Source organism: Eleginops maclovinus, chromosome 15, assembly GCF_036324505.1.
Source record: "Eleginops maclovinus isolate JMC-PN-2008 ecotype Puerto Natales chromosome 15, JC_Emac_rtc_rv5, whole genome shotgun sequence".
NCBI lineage: Eukaryota > Metazoa > Chordata > Actinopteri > Perciformes > Eleginopidae > Eleginops > Eleginops maclovinus.
The window spans coordinates 21,147,382-21,166,064 of record NC_086363.1 but is presented as its reverse complement, the minus strand read 5'-3'; positions in this window follow the sequence as shown (position 1 = coordinate 21,166,064).

Below are 18,683 nucleotides of genomic sequence, written 5' to 3'. Positions count from 1 at the left end.
TGATGGCTGAGAGGGAGTCAAAAACACATGTCCAGAAGGGAACAAGGGTATGGCAGAACCAAACATGTGACTGAGATTGGCAGGTCCTTGGTGACATTTGTCACAGTTTGGATCAATGTCGGGGTAGATACGAGCAAGCTTGCTTTTAGACCAGTGAACTCTATGAATCACTTTGCACTGTAAAACTCCATGGCGAGCAAAGACGGACGACAAGTGGACCCAACTCAGGGCATGCTTCCAGGCAGCAGGACCTTTATCCTCACCAAGCTCTGCAGACCAAGCAATGCGCAAAGCGTCAGGGGTTGTTGTCTGACTTTTGAGAAGTGTATTGTACAGTATTGAAATCAAACCTTTGAGACTCGGGTTAACATCAAGTATGGCATCAGTGAGAGTAGGGAAAGGGAGGGCAGGGAGGCAAGGAAAATGTTTGTGAACAAAATCTCTGACTTGCAAGTATCTAAAGAAATGAGTGGGCTGCAAATTGAAAACCTGAGTGAGTTGGTCGAAGGAAGCAAATATGCCACTAATGTAAAGCTGTTTTATTGACACTAACTGACGGAGTGAACAGAGGGTTAGAATGTACTGGGGCCAAGACAGGTATTACCTGTAGCCTAAAGTGCCACCTGAACTGATTCCAGATTCTAAGGCAGTTTTTCACTACAACACTACTGGAGTGTGCAGATGGTGACAAAGTCAGGGGGAGGCACAACAGGGACATCAGAGAGGAGGTACTACATGAGGCTTCCTCAATCTGCAGCCATGATGAAGATTGGTTGTTGGTTTGGCGCCAGTGCAATATATTTCTAATGTTTGCAGCCCATAATAAAGCAGGAAGTTGGGTAGAGCTAGGCCGCCGAACTGTTTAGGTTTTTGTAGAATTATTTTTTTGATTCTAGGGGTGCTTTTGTTCCAAATACACTGTGAGGTTAAGCTATCAAGAGAGTGGAAACAGGGTTTAGGGAGGAAAATAGGTATGCACTGGAAAAGATACAAGAACTTGGGGAGTACATTCATTTCATACAATTTATCCGACCAGCAAGAGACAGAGGCAAGAGTGACCACTTAAATAGTTCTGAATAGTTTTTTGTTACACAGACACCCAAATATTTAAAGTGCTCCAGAGACGTTCTGAATGGTAACTTTGAGAGGGGATAAGCTGTGGCAGCCGCATTAACTGGCATAAATTTGCTTTTATGCAGATTTAATTTATAGCCTGAGATATGCCCAAAGTCTTTCAACACAGTAAGTACGAGGGGGATAGATTTGTCTGGACAAGAAATAAAGACCAAGAGGTCATCGGTGTACAGGGATACCTTATGTTCTATGCCACCTCTTGAGATGCCCTGCATCTGACTGGACCTGAGGGCCACTGCTAGAGGTTCAATGGCAATGGCAAACAGTAATGGAGAGAGTGGGCAGCCCTGTTGGGTACCACGTTTGAGGGAGAAATAATCAGAATAGTAATTATTTGTGCGGACACAAGCAAGAGGGGATGTATACAAAAGCTTAATCCATGATATAAATGTATTGCCAAAGCCAAAACGTTTCAAGGTGCAAAACAAGTAGGGCCACACCACACGGTCAAATGCCTTTTCAGCATCCATTGAAATGACCAGCTCAGGGTTGTCAGAGGTTGTGGGTGAATACACAATATCAAACAGTCGCCTGATATTGTGAAATATCTGTTCTTTACAAACCCTGTTTGTCTGAGGCGATGATATTTGGAAGGACACACTCTAGACGTCTAGCCAGCATTTTAGCCAGTATTTTGACATCTGTACAAAGAAGAGAGATAGGGCGATAATTACTACAGGATAGAGGGTCTTTATCCTTTTTCAAGATAAGAGACATAGTAGCCTGATGTAGCGTGAGAGGGAGTGTGCGTCTTTGCAGAGATTCATTAAACATGTTGAGTAGCAGTGGGGACAGTGTATCTGCAAATGTTTTTTTAAAAATCGTTAGGGAAACCGTCAGGGCCAGGGCATTTCCCATTCTGCATAAGCATTAAAGCACTCCTAAGGTTGGTTATTGTGAACGGTGCGTCCAGACTAGATGCCACTTCAAAGTTGATGGAAGGGATATCTAAGGAACTAAAAAAGTGTTTGTATTGCGTTTCGCTATTTAGACACTCAGAGGAATATAATGAAGCATAACAATTTCTGAACTGATTATTATGGATTGAGGGTTAATAGTTATTCCAATATCTGTCTCAATCTGGTTGATGTGCATTGATGAGGAGGACTGCCGTATTTGGTGAGCAAGCAATTTACTTGGTCTATCTCCAAACTCATAGTGAGTATGACGTGTTTTTAAAAGGGACTCTGACGTTTCATTGGAGGCCAGAATGTCATATTCTGCTTTCTTTGTGAGTTCTTTGAAAACATCAGCATCAGGTGTGTCTATACACTTTGACTGCAGCTCTGCTATGCCCTTGGAGAGAGAGATCTTCTTTTCCCAGCAATCTTTGTTTTATAGGCGGAGTAAGATATTATTTCACCTTTTAAGTAAGCTTTACATGACTCCCATATAGCTGCTGCAGATACATCTGGATTGACATTAGTAGATATGAAAAGATCAATATGACTGTTAATTGTGCTAATAAAGTTGGTGTCAGAAGGTAACAGCGAATTAAAACGCCAGGGAGAGCGGGAAAGAGATCTGCCTGGGAAGGAGACATCCATGACCACGGTTGCATGATCTGAAATTACCATGGGATAGTAGGAATACGATGTGACAGAGGAGAGGAGCTTATTATCAATGAGAAAGAAATCTATTCGTGAGAACGTTCCATGAACAGGTGAGAAAAATGAGAACTGCTTGGTGCTAGGGTTAAAGAAGCGCCAAGCGTCTGAGACGGCATACTGTTCCATGAATAGCTGGATAACTTGAGATGATTTAGATGGAACACAAGGCCTGCTAGATGAACGATCAAGCGAGGGGTCGAGACAGCAGTTGATGGTTAATCACTCTGTTGTGCTTAGCAGGAGAGTTCAGGCCTCTAACATTCAAACTAGTAAATCGAACAGCACCACTTGGTGCAGAGAAGGAGACTGCACTAGTCATCATATGATGGGATTGACTGTGTGAGTGGAAATGTTGCCTCTATGAGTGTCCCCTCCCATCGCCGCTCTCAGCTCAATGCCAAAGAGGGGGAATAAAGCACTTGTCTGGGTCTAACATTGCGGATTATAGTAGCAGTAGCACAGATACAATAGAAAAATACAAATAAACGTACAATAAAAGAAAGCTTACAAAACAGTGACAAAAACATACCACTCTCCCCCCACGCAACAACCCCTGACTCCAGTTGCTGCTACAGGAACCAGCAGCAGCATGAAACTCACTGATTCACTGATCAGCATCTATTGATACTTCCTCAAAGCTATCGCGCTGATCCCACGACGTAGTTAACTTCAAGGAAAACATTGGATCTTAAAAACCTCAAGTAAAACATCAACTAGTGCATTAGGCATTAGATATTATTGGAACACATGTCTGCTATTGAAAACCTATTGAAAATACGACTAAACAGTGGAACATGAATGTCTTACAATAGGCTACAGATAACGTTTCCGTAACGATAACGACTACCCTGCAAACAACTTCAAATGGCTATAGCATCACGTTTAGCTGCACCAAGGGCAAGCGCATAGCTAACATTGATGTCAGATAACAGGATTAAACTGGGAAGAGCACACCTTGCCTTCGCACATATTTAAGGCATTAACGATACCGTTTATTTTGCATTTGTATATGTGTTCACTAGCTTACACATTTTGGTCCGAGTTCTGGACAAACTTGCCAGCCTCCGAAACAGACTGGATCCATTAGGGTTGTGCCGATGGACGATGTCATCGTCCATCTTGATTGGCTGACCGACATCACGATGGAGAGCCACCATCGTGATGCCACGCCCCCCCATCAGACACAAACTAATCCTAGTCTCTTCTATAGTTAACCTAAAAACTTTGCTGAGATCTTTACAAATTAGCTCACCTTCCTAAAGCTAGCCTATAAAACGAATTATTGTGTCAATTCATGGCATGATGTCAAATGCATTTCTAAATTAGTCATATAACTTGATTTAATAGGGTAATTTAACCTCAGTCAGATCCGCAACTTCTCACGTTAATTTAATGTGCACCCGACGTTTCATAAAAATCGCACACGCATTGATCTCCAGCAGCTTCACATCCAAACTACTGTTTTAGAGAATTTCGTGAGCTCACCACCCTCTTAAAAACCCTCTAACCCACCTGTCATGAATCCCCATTTCTTTTGGGGATTTGAAGATGGAAGTTGCTGACCTGACAGCGTCCCCATCAGCTGGAGGGAATCGCGCATCGAGCGCAGCTTGAGAGTATAGCCCAAATGGACCGAAATGAAAAAAAAAAAACCTTAAAGCTCCGAATTGCCTTGGCCATAATCTCAAGGATTTTGTTAACACACATTTACAAAAGCACAGAAGAACAACAAATCAAGAACAACAGAATGGGAACAGCCAGAGACTGAAACCTGGGATTTCCATTTCACTTATAATTAGCAGCAGAATTGAATGACTTAAGGCATTAAGTCTTTACTGTGCATGGGCTACAAAATAATTGATGTCATTGGAATATTTTCAAGTGGTCATATGCTACACGAATGAACGTTTAAAAAACAATAGGCCTAGGCTATAGGCAAAATCGAAATTGAATAGCTTCGTAAATGATTGTGAAAAGTGCATAAAGACTGTGTTTAAATGTCGATGTTTCTTGCCAGAAATACCAACATACCCACCTGTCTCTGGTTTTAATAAACTGCGGATTGGAGTAACTACACTACCCGCGGTGCTGAAGACCCGCTCTGATGGAGTACTGGTAGCACATATGCACAGATATTTCCGTGCTTATCTTGCCATGAACGGAAACCTTTTTTCGTTCGTTTTCCACCAAGTCAGTGGGTCCTCTTCCCCATCAATGGCCATTTCCACATGCTCAATTCTGAGTCAACCTTTTGTTCATCAGTGAGCGTGGCTGCTGAGGCTGCTCTCTTCCCAAGAAGGCTGCCCAAAGACCACTTTTTTTCTTAGGCACGGTGGTGGTGCCGGCATCTCGTTCCTCTTCTTCTTCTCCAGGACCTGGTGTTGGACTTGGCAGCGACGCAATCTCTGTCACAATCTCTTCCATGACTTCAGATTTTGTAGAATGAAGTTCGGGAGGTTTCCTGTGGTCCCCAAGGTACCTGGGGTCAAGCAGTGTTGCTTTACGCATCAGCCTCTGGATGGTGTCACCACCATATCTGCCCTCCATCTGCTCCAGGGTGACACGCTTCAGGTCGGCTGTCAGTTTGGAATCATCATCTGACTCCTCCAGCACACTTTCTAAATGGGCCAACATGGGCAGCAGTGAGGACACCGTTACGTAGTTTTCTCTAGAGAGAATGTCTGCTAAGTCCACTACTGGCTTCAACGCGTTTTTCACAGATTCCAGAACACTTATGTCCTGCCATGTCAGCTGGGGAAGTGGGCGGCGGCTTTTGTCTTGGGCAAACACACGCTTGATGGCTTGCGCCTGCTCCAGCATTCTCTCCACCATTTGTTGTTTTGAGCCCCATCATGTTGCACAGTCCTGTCATTAAAGACACATTCATTCATTAATTACTGTCTTTAAGTTGTTGCCTAGATAATGAGCCCCATAGCCTAAACTGCAAATGTAGGCTTTACATAAATATACAAACATAGGCTCCATAGGATACATTTAATCACCTATACAGTTGTAGTTTTTCAGTCAAATTATTCATGTTGTGTGTCTCGCAAACTTTCTCTGTAGGCCTAGTGTGTTAAATGTTCGTTTGCGAAGATGCAGATGACAATAAATAATAAAATACATAATAATAATAACAATTAAACAATAAGTTAAAAAAATTACCGTGATCAATGAGTGCTCAGGGAGTTTCATTTCCACTTGCGCTTTCCGCAGCTCAAGTCGCCTTAGCCAGCTTTGCGAAAACGCTGTGATGATTGGCCGGCAAACCCCGAAAGCTCGGTCTGTGCTGGCACTCTGTCGCGCAGGCAAATTGTTTATGGCTAGGTTAAAATTGTGCCCAAAGCAACTTAACCATGATCATTTCAACTGCCGGATTGCTGCAACAATATTCGCCCCATTGTCGGTAGTTATACAGGCAATTTGTTTCTCCTGTAGTTTCCAGTCATTAATTGTCCCGCGCAGTGCTTCTTCTAAATTATCTGCTGTATGTCTTTCGGGCATGAAGCTAGTTTGTAAGCATTTGGACTGCAGTTTCCACTCTTTATTCACATAATGCACTGTCGCTGACATGTAGGGCATCATATTACAGCTAGACCACATGTCCGTTGTCAGGGTCAAATAATCTACCTCACCCAGCTCTGTCGAGATGTTCCTTCTGACCTCGTTGAAAATATTTGGGATAGCCGTCTTGGAGAAATATTTCCGACCTAGCAGCTCGTATTGTTTATCAAAAGTTTGCAACATGGCCTTGAACGCGGGCTTCTCCAATGTATTGAACGACACCATTTCTTTGGCCAGGTAGCGAGTTACCGCATCTGTCAACTGCCTCCATCTGTCACTTTCGGTTTTATATTTAGTGCTTTGTTGCAAAAGCCCCAGTTATCGTCTGCTGACCCTGGGTAGCTTTTTTACTAGGCCCAACACATGCAGGCAAGGTGACATATTCTGCTGGATGGCGCACACGCAAGTGGTCATGAAGACTGGTCGTCTGCCCATCTTTTGCACGGATCACGCATGAGCAGATCCTGCACACAACTTCAGTCGTGTCCCTTGGCTGTCCACTCTCAACAGGCCTAAATCCAAAAAATTGCCATATAGGCGAAGTAGTACCCTTTTTAGCAACCAACGCCATTGTATCAACTCTTCTTGTGGAAGCTACTGTTTTCTTTCCCCCCCCCCCCTTACGTGCAAGCCTGGATGAGAAGGTGTAGGCTAATTAGTTATGTTAGTAAAATAACAAAATTATAGTTTTTAAGTAGAAAAAATATTTATGTAAAGAGACAATAAAAAGTGCCCCCCCCTCCCCCCCGACGACAATATCATCGCCCATCACAATGTTTTACTATAAACATCATCGACTGCCAATTTAGGGGACAGCGCCCTAACCTAATCCATTTCTTCTCGCCGCTGGGGAGGGTGATACGGAGCTTGGCTGGATACAGGAGGGCTGGTTTGTACCCGGGCTTGTAAAGTTCTGCCACGGAGTTTTTGTATTCCGTTCGTTGCTGTAGTCCAGGCTGAAGCCTTTGTAGAATCGGATCTTGTGCTCCGTGTAGAACAGGTCAGCCCGCCTGCGAGCCTCATAGACGAGCAGGTCCTTAAGTTGGAAGCGATGAAGGCGTATGATGACAGGCCGCGGCTTATCTCCTGCAGCAGGCTTGGGTGCGAGGCTCTGGTGGGCACGATCATGCTCAGTGGGTGAAGAGAGGACCTCCGTGCCAAAGACATCCACAAGTAGTTGGGAAAAGAACGCGGTTGGTCGTGACCCCTCAAGCGACTCAGGCAGGCCAATAACCCTTTTGGCGCCTAGTGCATCCCTCCAGGTCGGCTAGCTTCGTTCTGAGCGACACGTTGTCTTGTTGGAGGGTAGCACATGCGTCCTCCAGTTTTTGGAGACGACCGTCCACCTCATTTGAGTTGTCTTCCAAAGAACTGATCCGCTGCCCATGATATGTAACAGTCGAGTGCCAGCCAGTGTGGTCTTAAACGCCTCGAAAGATGACTTAAAGTCTGCAGATAAGGTTTTCCTGTGCTCTTCTAACAGAGAGCTAAGTTCCGCTAGCGTGACGCTAGCAGGCAAAGAAGAGGCATCTTAAATCTTGCTTGCCCTTTGTTTTAGACATAGTCGAGACATAAGAAATAGTCAGTACAGTTATACTAGTCTTTTGCGAACTAAATATCCTTAAAAGGAGAGGCTTAAAAGGCAAACTAAAAGCTGTGGGAGCCAGCTGCCTATGCGTCTACTCAGCACACCTCATACCAGAAGTCCTCACGATATCGTATATCTTAAGGGGGAAGTGCAGCCGTGAGTATTTCAGAAACCCCCCGGGGTCAAAACACTGGTGGTGATGTGGAAGATCTGGATTTGATGAGCACATGGGAGGAAGGGGATGCTGAAGATCTGGATTGATGAGGAGATGTGGTCTTTGGACTAGCTCTCCTAGCGCTGGATATGATGATGGAGGTGGATGGGGGGGAGGCGGCAGCATAAACACCAGACATCACAGCTAACTGCAGGCATCGGTTCCTGCTCCAGGCGTCAGCTCTGCCCTTCTTCACCTGGCATTTTCACACCAACAGTGATTGCTCTGACAGTAACGGTATAACAGTGAAACTGATAACTCTGCTGCTACCAAAGATTTGAAGAAGATTATACACAACACAATTTTTGAAAAAAATTTCATTTCTTATGAGCTGATTTAAATGAAGCAGGTTATAATTAAAAATTGGCACATGGGATCGATGGGAAAGGTTAGGCCATGTGAGTTCATCTTCGCTTTTCATCTATTGTGTCACCGTAGAAACAAAGAGAGGAGGCAGATACCAGTCCAAATGTACTGGGCACAGAGAAACACCTCGGAAACTCAAACTTTCAGAATGATAACAATGCAGATGTGGTTTCAGGAATGGAAAATGATCGAAAAGGACTAGGTTAACAACATTTTTATTATCTAATGTGTTTGTGTATACCAGAAGTATGCATGGTGATGGGGTCTGGTCTAGATGCAGATCACTGTGAAGAGAATCCTCAGCATATCACAGGATAACGTGCACTATTTTTACGTTTTGAACAGTAAGCTAGCATCAATATGATCACATCCTCTTTCTTACACTTGACCCAGATTTGAAAGAAATGGGAGCCAGCAAAACCACGGCGTAAACAAACCCTTAGAATTGAGGAAGTTCCGAAGTTCTTCTGTCATGTTGTCAGTGAAAGTATTCAACAAGTGTACACAGATATTTCAACCTGGGCTGTTTGAAGCATTTGTGCAGCCACAGTGCAGAGTGTTGTATGATACGCTCTGCTGTAGACCTCGTCAGGATTTGCTGTCTGCTATAGGATCTGTTAGCATTCTGTCCCGGTGTGGGTAGCACTGGGTTTCTGTACCAGTGTCTGAGTGCTACAAGTTTGCTGTTTGGTCCCTCGCCTTCCCTTCTGTAGCATTCAATGGATGCTTGAATATCTATTAAGCACCCAACCCGAACCCTTTACATTGTTCATACATACATGGACTAAAGAACCTGCTACTCCTGTCCTTCAAACACGGACACCAAGAGCATTTGCATTGTCAGCAGCTGAGCAAAACAGATGCAAATTAGTGGGAACTGAAACAATTGACCTTCAACATCTCATGAGCTTGTTGAATTTGTATCTGGTATATAAACAACACAGACATTGTGTTTTTAGATAGAAGTTGTTTGCCTCTATTTTTTCACAACTGCATATTATAACAGTATATTCTGCTCTGTTCAACTTATTTTTTTAAAGCCTGGATGTAGAGTAGGGATGTACACGGCTAGCCAAACATAAATAATGAGTGCACACCCAAGATTACGTCTAACTGGAGGAAAAGATTTTCTTCCAAAGACAGAAATTGATAAGCTTCTCTGCTTTAAATTCTGCTTAGAGCTTTTGTTTAGAGGTGATCAAACCATGTCAAAGATAGATCCGATGAAAATGAAACAAGACTGACTGTTCATAGTTTTATTTTTTTTCTCATAGTAAACCCGATGATAGTCTGTGGTTTTCTGTTTCTCTGATCATTTGTCAGAGATCCCGGTGCAATCCTGAGAGCACCTATTATTAACTGACCTATCTGTGGTTACTCCCATTGTTTGAGATCATTGGTTCCAACAGGCCTTCATGTTGTATTAAATTAAGAGAGATACAATAGATGTTCATTTTAAACATTATAAACATATAAGATGCATATACAGCGGGTAAAATTAGTATTGAACACGTCACAATTCTTCCCAGTAAATATATTTCTAAAGGGGCTATTGACATGACATTTTCATCAGATGTCGGTAACAACCCATGCAATCCACACATGCAAAGAAATCAAACCATAGATGTCCATAAATTAAGTTATGTGTATTCAAATGGAATGACACAGGGAAAAAGTATTGAACACATGAAGAAAGGGAGGTGCAAAAAGGCATGGAAAGCCAAGACAGCAGCTGAAACCTACCAGTAATTAGAAAGCAATCCTGCCCCTCAGTGCAAATTAATATCAGCTGGTTCAGTCCCAATTGATGGCCTATAAAAAGGTCTCTCATTACCAAGGTGTCACACAAGAAAGATCTCATGGGTAAAAGTAGGGGCGCAGCTACCCAGTGTCAGGGGGGTGTGCAGCAACAGAGGAGTGAAAATAATTATCAGAAGAGTTGTCCAATAGCCAAGGACCACTTGTGGAGACCTTCAGAAAGACCTGGAATTAGCAGGTACAATTGTTTCAAAGAGAACTATAGGTAATGCACTCAACCGCCACGGCCTGTGCACGCTCACCACGCAAGACTCCATTACTGAAGAAAAAGCATGGTGAAGCTCGTTTAAAGTTTGCTGCACAACATTTAGACAACTGGGAGAATATAGTCTGGTCAGAGGAGTCCAAAATTGAACTGTTTGGATGCCACCATGTCTCGAGGTCAAATGGCACTGCACATCACCCCAGAAACACCATACCAACAGTGAAGTTTGGAGGTGGGAACATCATCGTGTGGGGCTGTTTCGCAGCATATGGCACTGGCAAACTTCATATAATTGAAGGAAGGATGAATGGAAAAATGTACAGAGACATTCTTTATTAAAATCTGCTGCCATCTACCAGGATGATGAAGATGAGACGAGGATGAACATTTCAGCAAGACAATGATCCCAAACACACAGCCAAGGAAACTCTCAATTGGTTTCAGAGAAAGAAAATAAAGCTGAATAGCCCAGCCTATCACCTGACTTGAATCCAATAGAAAATCTACGGAAAGAACTAAAGATCAGATTTCATAGAAGAGGCCCACGGAAAATTCAAGACTTGAAGATTGTTTGTGTGGAAGAATGGGCCAAAATCACACCTGAGAAATGCATGAGACTAGTTTCTCCATACAGGAGGCATCTTGAAGCTGTCATTACCAACAAAGACTTTTGTATGAAGTATTAAATACATTTCAGTAAGTGTTTTCAATACTTTTTCTCTGTGTCATTTCCTTTTAATACACATAACTTAATTTATGGATATCTATGGTTTCATTTCTTTGCATGTGTGGATTGCATGGGTTGTTACCAACATCTGATGAAAATGGCATGTCAATAGCACCTTTAGAAATATATTTACTGAGATAAATGGTGACGTGTTCAATACTTATTGTACCCGCTGTGACTGGCAATATGCCGAGCTATCTGATGAGGTCAGGGCGGTTATTGGCTCATAATGGACAGCTATCAAAGATCGCGCCCTGGGTTAGCATCCCTTCCCGAACTAGAAGAGAGCAGCAACATTTCAGAATATGATTCTGTTCTAGTTCTTTCTGTTTATTTGAATGCATGTCTGGATTTTTTTTAAAAGTCAGTTCACCTGAACACACTGTAAGATGTTGCTTTATCACCTGAGGCATTAGATGGATTTCCACTCACACTCCAATCCATAATCACCCAGAATTCCTCACCCTGGGGACATACATACATCAGTTCACTGTAACAGTTTTTGGTGAGTTTAGCTCAAGCAACTGTAAACTTGCAGGAGCTTCCCAAACATTCCCCCTGCTGTAGATAAGAAGTGATGCTGGAGAGCACAATGGGCACGTTATGTTCCGTCACGCTTGTGATTCCCTTTGATGGATGGAATGACATTCTTCTCTGTGTTACACACATGCACTGCTGCCCATGCTTCTCTGTAGGGTTTATGGGAAGGTTGAGCATGTGCCCTGTGTGCTACAGATCATCAGAACTCAGTTATTTGACTGGAATTAAACTGTTAATCTCAATTGGGCTTTTTCACCCTTGAAAAGACCTCTTGGCTTTTTCTGTTGAGCCCCATCAGGGGCTAATTGTGGACTTGTCCCTGTAGACTGGGAACTTGAGCTCTCCTACTTCTAGCCCTAGGGTATATGTACATATTCTCAGTGGTATGCCGGAAAGGCATTGTTGTCTTCTTTTGAAAGGTCTTCCAAAGTCTATGAATGTTATATTCACAAGCCCTCTGCATCGTGAAATGCACTAATTGCTGTAGTCTGAGTTTTCATGGAAAGATGGCAAAGATGTGGTCACAGTTCCTTGGGATTTGTCTGGAGGGATAAAGGCATCAGTGGGCATGTGAAACATTTTTGAGAGGGATACAAAAGCAGCAAAAAATTAGGGATCATTACTAAATACCATGACTGCTGAGCTGAGAGTTATTCAGTTTGTTCAGGAAAGTCGTCCAAGTCCCTCACACAGAATTGTAAAAGCTGTTGACCTGATTGTATCATTTTTTATCCGCTGTGATTGTGTGGTTTTACTGTGCCAAACACCAGAGCAAACATCACAAAACCAAACTGTCTATGTAATGTTTGGCAGAACTGAAGTACTTTCCTGATTGAAGCCGTACAAGGCCGCAGCACGTACGGTGTGCTCATATTGACCATGGACAAACATGCCAAAGAAATAATAATAATAATAATAATAATAATAATAATAATAATAATAATAATAATACATTTTATTTGTATTGCACTTTTCATTTCAGCAATCTCAAACTGCTACAGAGCAGGAAAAAAAAAAGATTGTGAAAAAAAGAACGGTGAAAATATGTTTGAAAGCATCTTGGATTGAACATCAGTAATGAAAAAGTAATATATAAAGAAAAGCCGATATATACAGTAACAGTGCATCTCCCTAAAGCAGCATTACCAAGACAACAAATCTGAAGTCACTGGAGCTTCTATAGTGACGGCAAGTTAAAAAGTCAAAATGTAATACAGTACATGTAACTTATTACTGTCTTTTTAAAGTAATAAGTTACATTTCATTATTACTGTCTCTGAACTGTAATGTGTTACACTACTTTGAGTTACTTTCACCAAAATAACTGCTAAAGTATGGCTTTAAATGCTAAAATGTAGTTTATTGCAGCTCATTAATTAAAGTTCTCTGTCTATCTGGCAGTACATGCTGAACATTAGGAAAAGAGCTAGACATTAAACTCATGCTCCGTTTAAGTGGGCTGGATAATATGTGATACCGGTAACATGACGTCTCTGTGTGTTATTAATAACATGTTAGTGGAGCCTCTGCACGACCCTGTGACCTGCTGTATATGAACAAGTCTCTATTCAACGTTAGATCACCTTGTCATTGGTGTGTTAACGGGGATTTGGCTGACAAGCTTTCTAAAAGCCGGCGATTCCACAGAGGACAGAGGCTGCAGATCTTCAACACTCTGCCACGAGTCTCTGAACTTCTCGGGGTTCAAGCAGCAGACCAGAGAAAGTTACCTTCTGTTGCTTCGGCCTGCGCGCACTCCTGTCTGTTTCTTTTCTCGGAGCCTGCAGCTCTGCATCGTGAGCCTGCAGCTCTGCATTGTGAGTCTGTTTCTGCAGCCCTCTTAACCAATAGTAAACAGGCTCACTGAGTTACTATTCTACCTGCACAATTATTTCTCTGGTGTTGAATGTCTGGCGATGTTTGTGAATTCTTAGAAACAAAACACCACATCATTTCAGGTTCAAATGTGTTGTAACTGCGTTACTGAGAATTGTAACGGGTATTATATTACCCAAACTTCAGAAGTAATGCGTTATATTACTGCGTTACAGCAAAAAGTAATACATTACTGTAACTCTGATACTTTTGTAACGCATTACACCCAACACTGGCAGTAAGTGTGTAGGGTAGAATCTTTATCCAGATCCTTTTACTCTCTTTCATAACTGAAAAAAATGGGGGTTGTGCAAGCTTACTGATCTTCTTACTTAATGAACAGTTGCGTCATATCCGCTTTATCTGTAGACTGTGTGTGAAGACAATACAAGCTTGATCTCCGCTCAATTTGTTTAACTTCTCTTTTATTGTTGAGAATAAATGGTCTCCAGGATGCCCCAGTGATATGGCCCCAATCCATCCCATATTGAGCTTTTGTTTTAAATATTCAACCCAACAAAGCTTTTGCAGATAGATAGATTATTCGTTCCCGTTTGTTTTAATCCTGTGTTTATTGTGGTGGCAAAGGCAACAGTGGACAGCCTTTCTACATGGGCATCACATATTCAATTGTTGAACTTCCTCCCTTGTTGCTTATAGTGACACAAACACACTGCTGTGGTGTGTGATGAAAAGGGTTTTGTGTGTGCAGCGCCTTCAGGAAACAAAGTCGCTGAAAGGCTGAGGTCGGGCCTGGTTGCAGTTGTCTGACACGCTATCAAACTTGCTGAGATCACAAATGTGAACATTTTCAAATGAAATGAAAAGGGAAATGTCCTTGCCTTACTCCAAAAATAATTTTCATTTAAAAACAACCCTTTTATAAAGTTTGTGACTTGTTGTGTGCAGAGGTGGGAACTAAGTACATTTACTCAAGTACTGTACTACTTTGTGTGTATACTCCACTACATTTAAAAGGGAAATAATGTAATTTTAACCCAATGATATTTAAGAACATAATGCATCGCTAAAATTTGAACTAGTGGATTAACTCTTTAAGTCATAAAAGAGTACAATTATTTAAATATTATACAACAAGTCAATCAGAACTTTGTTTGTCTATAACAGTAAAATGCTACTTGATGCAGAAATATATTTAAAATATATACATTTAATTATATTAATTAATTAATTAATATATATTATTAATAACACACATAAAGGCTATTCTTCTGCACAATGTTTGTTTTTACTTTTTAATACTTTAAGTACATGTTGCTGATAATACTTTTGTCCTTTACGTAAGTAAAATTTTCATCGCAGGACTTTTACTTGTAACAGAGTACTCCTAGACACTGGTATTTTTACTTAATACAAGGTGTGTGGTTTTGTTCCACTTCTGGTTGTGGGGAGAAACAGAACTAAAGAACAACTGTCAAAAACTGAAACCAGCAGTGAGTGATATATTAGAGAAGATGGTCCTCTTCAGTCTTTACTTCCCAGTTCAAAAAGTATTGTGTTCAAGCTAAAGTTAACACAACCCTGATGACATCGTTGTGATGAGCGGAGGCCCCCCCGAGCCACACGACATTACACTGAGTGAACTCCCCCCCTCCACAGCCTTGTGTCCCAGCAGGAAAACAACATTTATGCATTTCTCTTACACTGGCTCTGTGACTCAGTTTCATTCCTTCCAGAAAAGAAGTTAGTCAATTATTCCTCCTGTCAAGGTTGTGAATCAGAAAGACAATTGCTACACCATGTCAGTTCTCCTGCTCCTCTATGTGCTTCCAGCTCCTCATTAGCATTTCCCTTTGACTTGGTGAAGCTCAAAAGGCAAGCAGAGCAATCCATCTCTCCTCAGGGGCTTTGTCTGTCTGTGTCGCTGCAGGAAGAATGAGAGGAATTGTTTCTTGCGTTGTCAAAGATTCCCCCAGCATTTATTTAGGGTCTGCGATGCAGAAGCTGAAGATCAATGTTTGGATAACTTAATGCATGCAGGCAGATGGATGAGTCTTCACTGTACAGTATTTAAACATAGGGCGTAGGAAATGAAACACTATGCTCAGTCAGATTGTACTGAATAAGAAGAAACACATTGTTTAGTCTTTTGATTTAACAGAGAATCGATTGTATTTTCAAACCCTTGTGTCATGCTAGCCGGTCTTTGAGGCTGCACTGACACAGCAATGCTTTGGGCTAAATGCTATAGCGTGCCGACATGCTCAAACCATGATATTACCATGAAAATGTTAACTGAATTGGTTGTGTTTACCAACTTATCTTCTTTTACTCACTTCAAATGCTAACATTAGCTATTACTTGCTAAACACAGTACAGCTGAGGCTCTTATATAGTTTTGAAGGTGTAGTTGAGATATACTATTTTACCTTAAGATTTTGCTAATAAATGCAACATCTGGAGTTCAAAATGTAGTATTTCATTCTGACAAAAATCTTACGTTAATCATTCCTTCCCGTCATTGTTAGGACTTGAGATTATAGCAACCTCAAGTGGGTGCTAAAATAACAACCAGGGGATCAACAAAGTTGGCAGGAAGCATCGTGCGGACCACAAACGTGTAACATATTGTATTTGGCAAAGTATTTGAGACATTTCGACAAGTGGGTGATTTCACTGACTGAAAAAAGTTATTATATTGAAAATTGAATCAAAAATGTCTTTATTTCATATTTTATTGATTTATAGATTTGTTTAATTTAAATATGTTATCTGTATTCATACAGTTATCATGAGCACATATGTCACATGTTTTTTGGGCTCCATAGTTTCAGTGAAGAATTGTCGGCTCTGGTTGTAAACAATTTAAACTTCAAAAATGACACCATGTGCATCACTGGGATTATCCTGTACATTGGAGGACCTGAAAACAAACGAAAGATTGTTCATTAGTAATATGATGATGTCAGAGACATCCACACATCCAGTTCAGCAGACATCCAAAAATGACCATTGGCCGTTGGTGGGTGAAAATGAAACAGACTGGTCAAATAAACCATTCCATTTTTGGGATGCTTTGAGTTTGTAACAGCAGTCCAGTTTTGCCTATCCCTATCCCAATGCACCCCCCCCCCCCCCTGCAGACCCCCATCCCCATCCCACCACCTCCTAGCCCCCCTGCAGTAACTTGTGCCTCCACTTCTCAGGAGAATCCCAGTGACCTACATTCAGCCACAGTTTCCTGCCGGCTGTAGCCCGGGCTGTTTGCTCTGCGCTGCCAGCGCCAAATCCATGCTGTGCTAGCACATCAGCGCTCTGACCCATATCTCCATGGCAACAGTTCCACAATACCCTGACAATGCAGCAGCAGTGCCGGCTGGCAGAGGGGAGACAAGTGTAAGGCTACCTGACATGCAGAGCAGCCCTTCACTCTCTCCCCCCATGCCCTTCATGTATATGAGCGGGTGCAAAATACACCGGTGAAGATGTAGTGTCCCCGGGGGGGTGTGTTTTCCCCAGATCTCAGGTTAACTCTTATCTTTTGGTTGCCAGTGATTTTCTTGTGTGTGTCTCCTGTAAGCCACACCAGTGACTCATGTTGCTCCTCCCATTCCATGCCATATGCTCCCATAATTCACTGCCACACCCCATGTGTGGAAGCGCTCTGTCAGTGGTCTCTGAAACCTGATTATTCTGTCGTTGATGTTCCAGACAAACCACTCTCTGGAATATTGCATAAAAAACATGCTACAATGTTGAGATAGAACTGTCATTAGACTTGATTCAGATGTTAAATCAGAGGTGGGATTTGGTAATTGAACAGCGACATTAGCAAGTTATACTGCTAGCAGCAGTTTTCCTGCTTCCACATAAAGGGAAGTTTGCAGTTTTGGTTCTGCTTGCATTACAAAGTTGGCTATAACAGTGTCCCTGTCTCTTGCCAACAGAACCCTCTGGCAAGAGACTTGAACCTCACAAATCGCTGGGTGAAACCCACCAAGCCAACTGCCACCACTCTTCTCAGATAGCACCGCTGACAATCAGTCCTCTGTCCGTCTGCATTCCTGCTAGAATCTGTAACATGGCTAATATCCAGCAGGAGGCTGCCAGGCAGACCCCTAGGGCCGGCTCATCCCCCTGTGTTTCATGTTCCCTAATACTCAGTGAGCCACTAAAAGCTTCATTTAAAAAGGTTTTGCTCACTAAATAACAATGGCTCTGACAGTGAAGTCTGCATGCTGAACCTGCATGTTTGAAAACACTCTGGACATGTGATGTTGGATCCTTTACTGCTCTCATCTTGTCACTTGGAAACTAGAATGTAGAAAAAAAAGTAGAATGATGGATGTTTCCGAGCAGACTCTTTTAATTCTGCTCCCAACTGGGGTTCAATGAACACAGGTTGGTATGTAACGATGTAGCGAGCAGAGGGGGGAGGGGTAGATCCATTCTGTTGTAAAATCCAGCCTCTTTCAGCTGCAAATTCTATCAAATGTAAAGCCATTCTTTTATCACACTGAACTTGACTACTGTACTGCCATTTTGAGCTTGAGTTGTAACAGCAGTCCATTGTTGGCCTACCTATCTCAATGCTGCGCACCCTCCCACCGGACCATGCAGACCATTCCCCTTCCCGCACCTCCTCCCCTGCATACTGGCTCTCTCTCGAAACCCAGTTGACTACATTACACATTGTTTTCCTGCGCCTTACCGGCTTTGCACTAGCGCTGCAGCCCAAATCCATCTGTCTAGCACATCAGGCTGACCCTATCTCCATGCACAGTTCCCATCCCTGACAATGGCAGCATGCCGGCTGGCAGGGGGACAGTTGTAAAAGCCTACCTACATCAGAGTCCCCTATCACTCCTCCCCCATGCCTTCTGTATATGAGCGGTGCCAAATGCACCGTGAAATGTAGTACCCCGGTGAGGGTTGTTCTTCCCGATGCTCAGTTAACTTCTATCTTTATGGTTGCAAGTGATTTCTTGTGTTGTCTCAGTAAGCCAACAATGGACTCATTTCCCATCCATGCATATGCGACCCATAATACTGCACACCCATGGTGGAGCCTCTGTCATGGT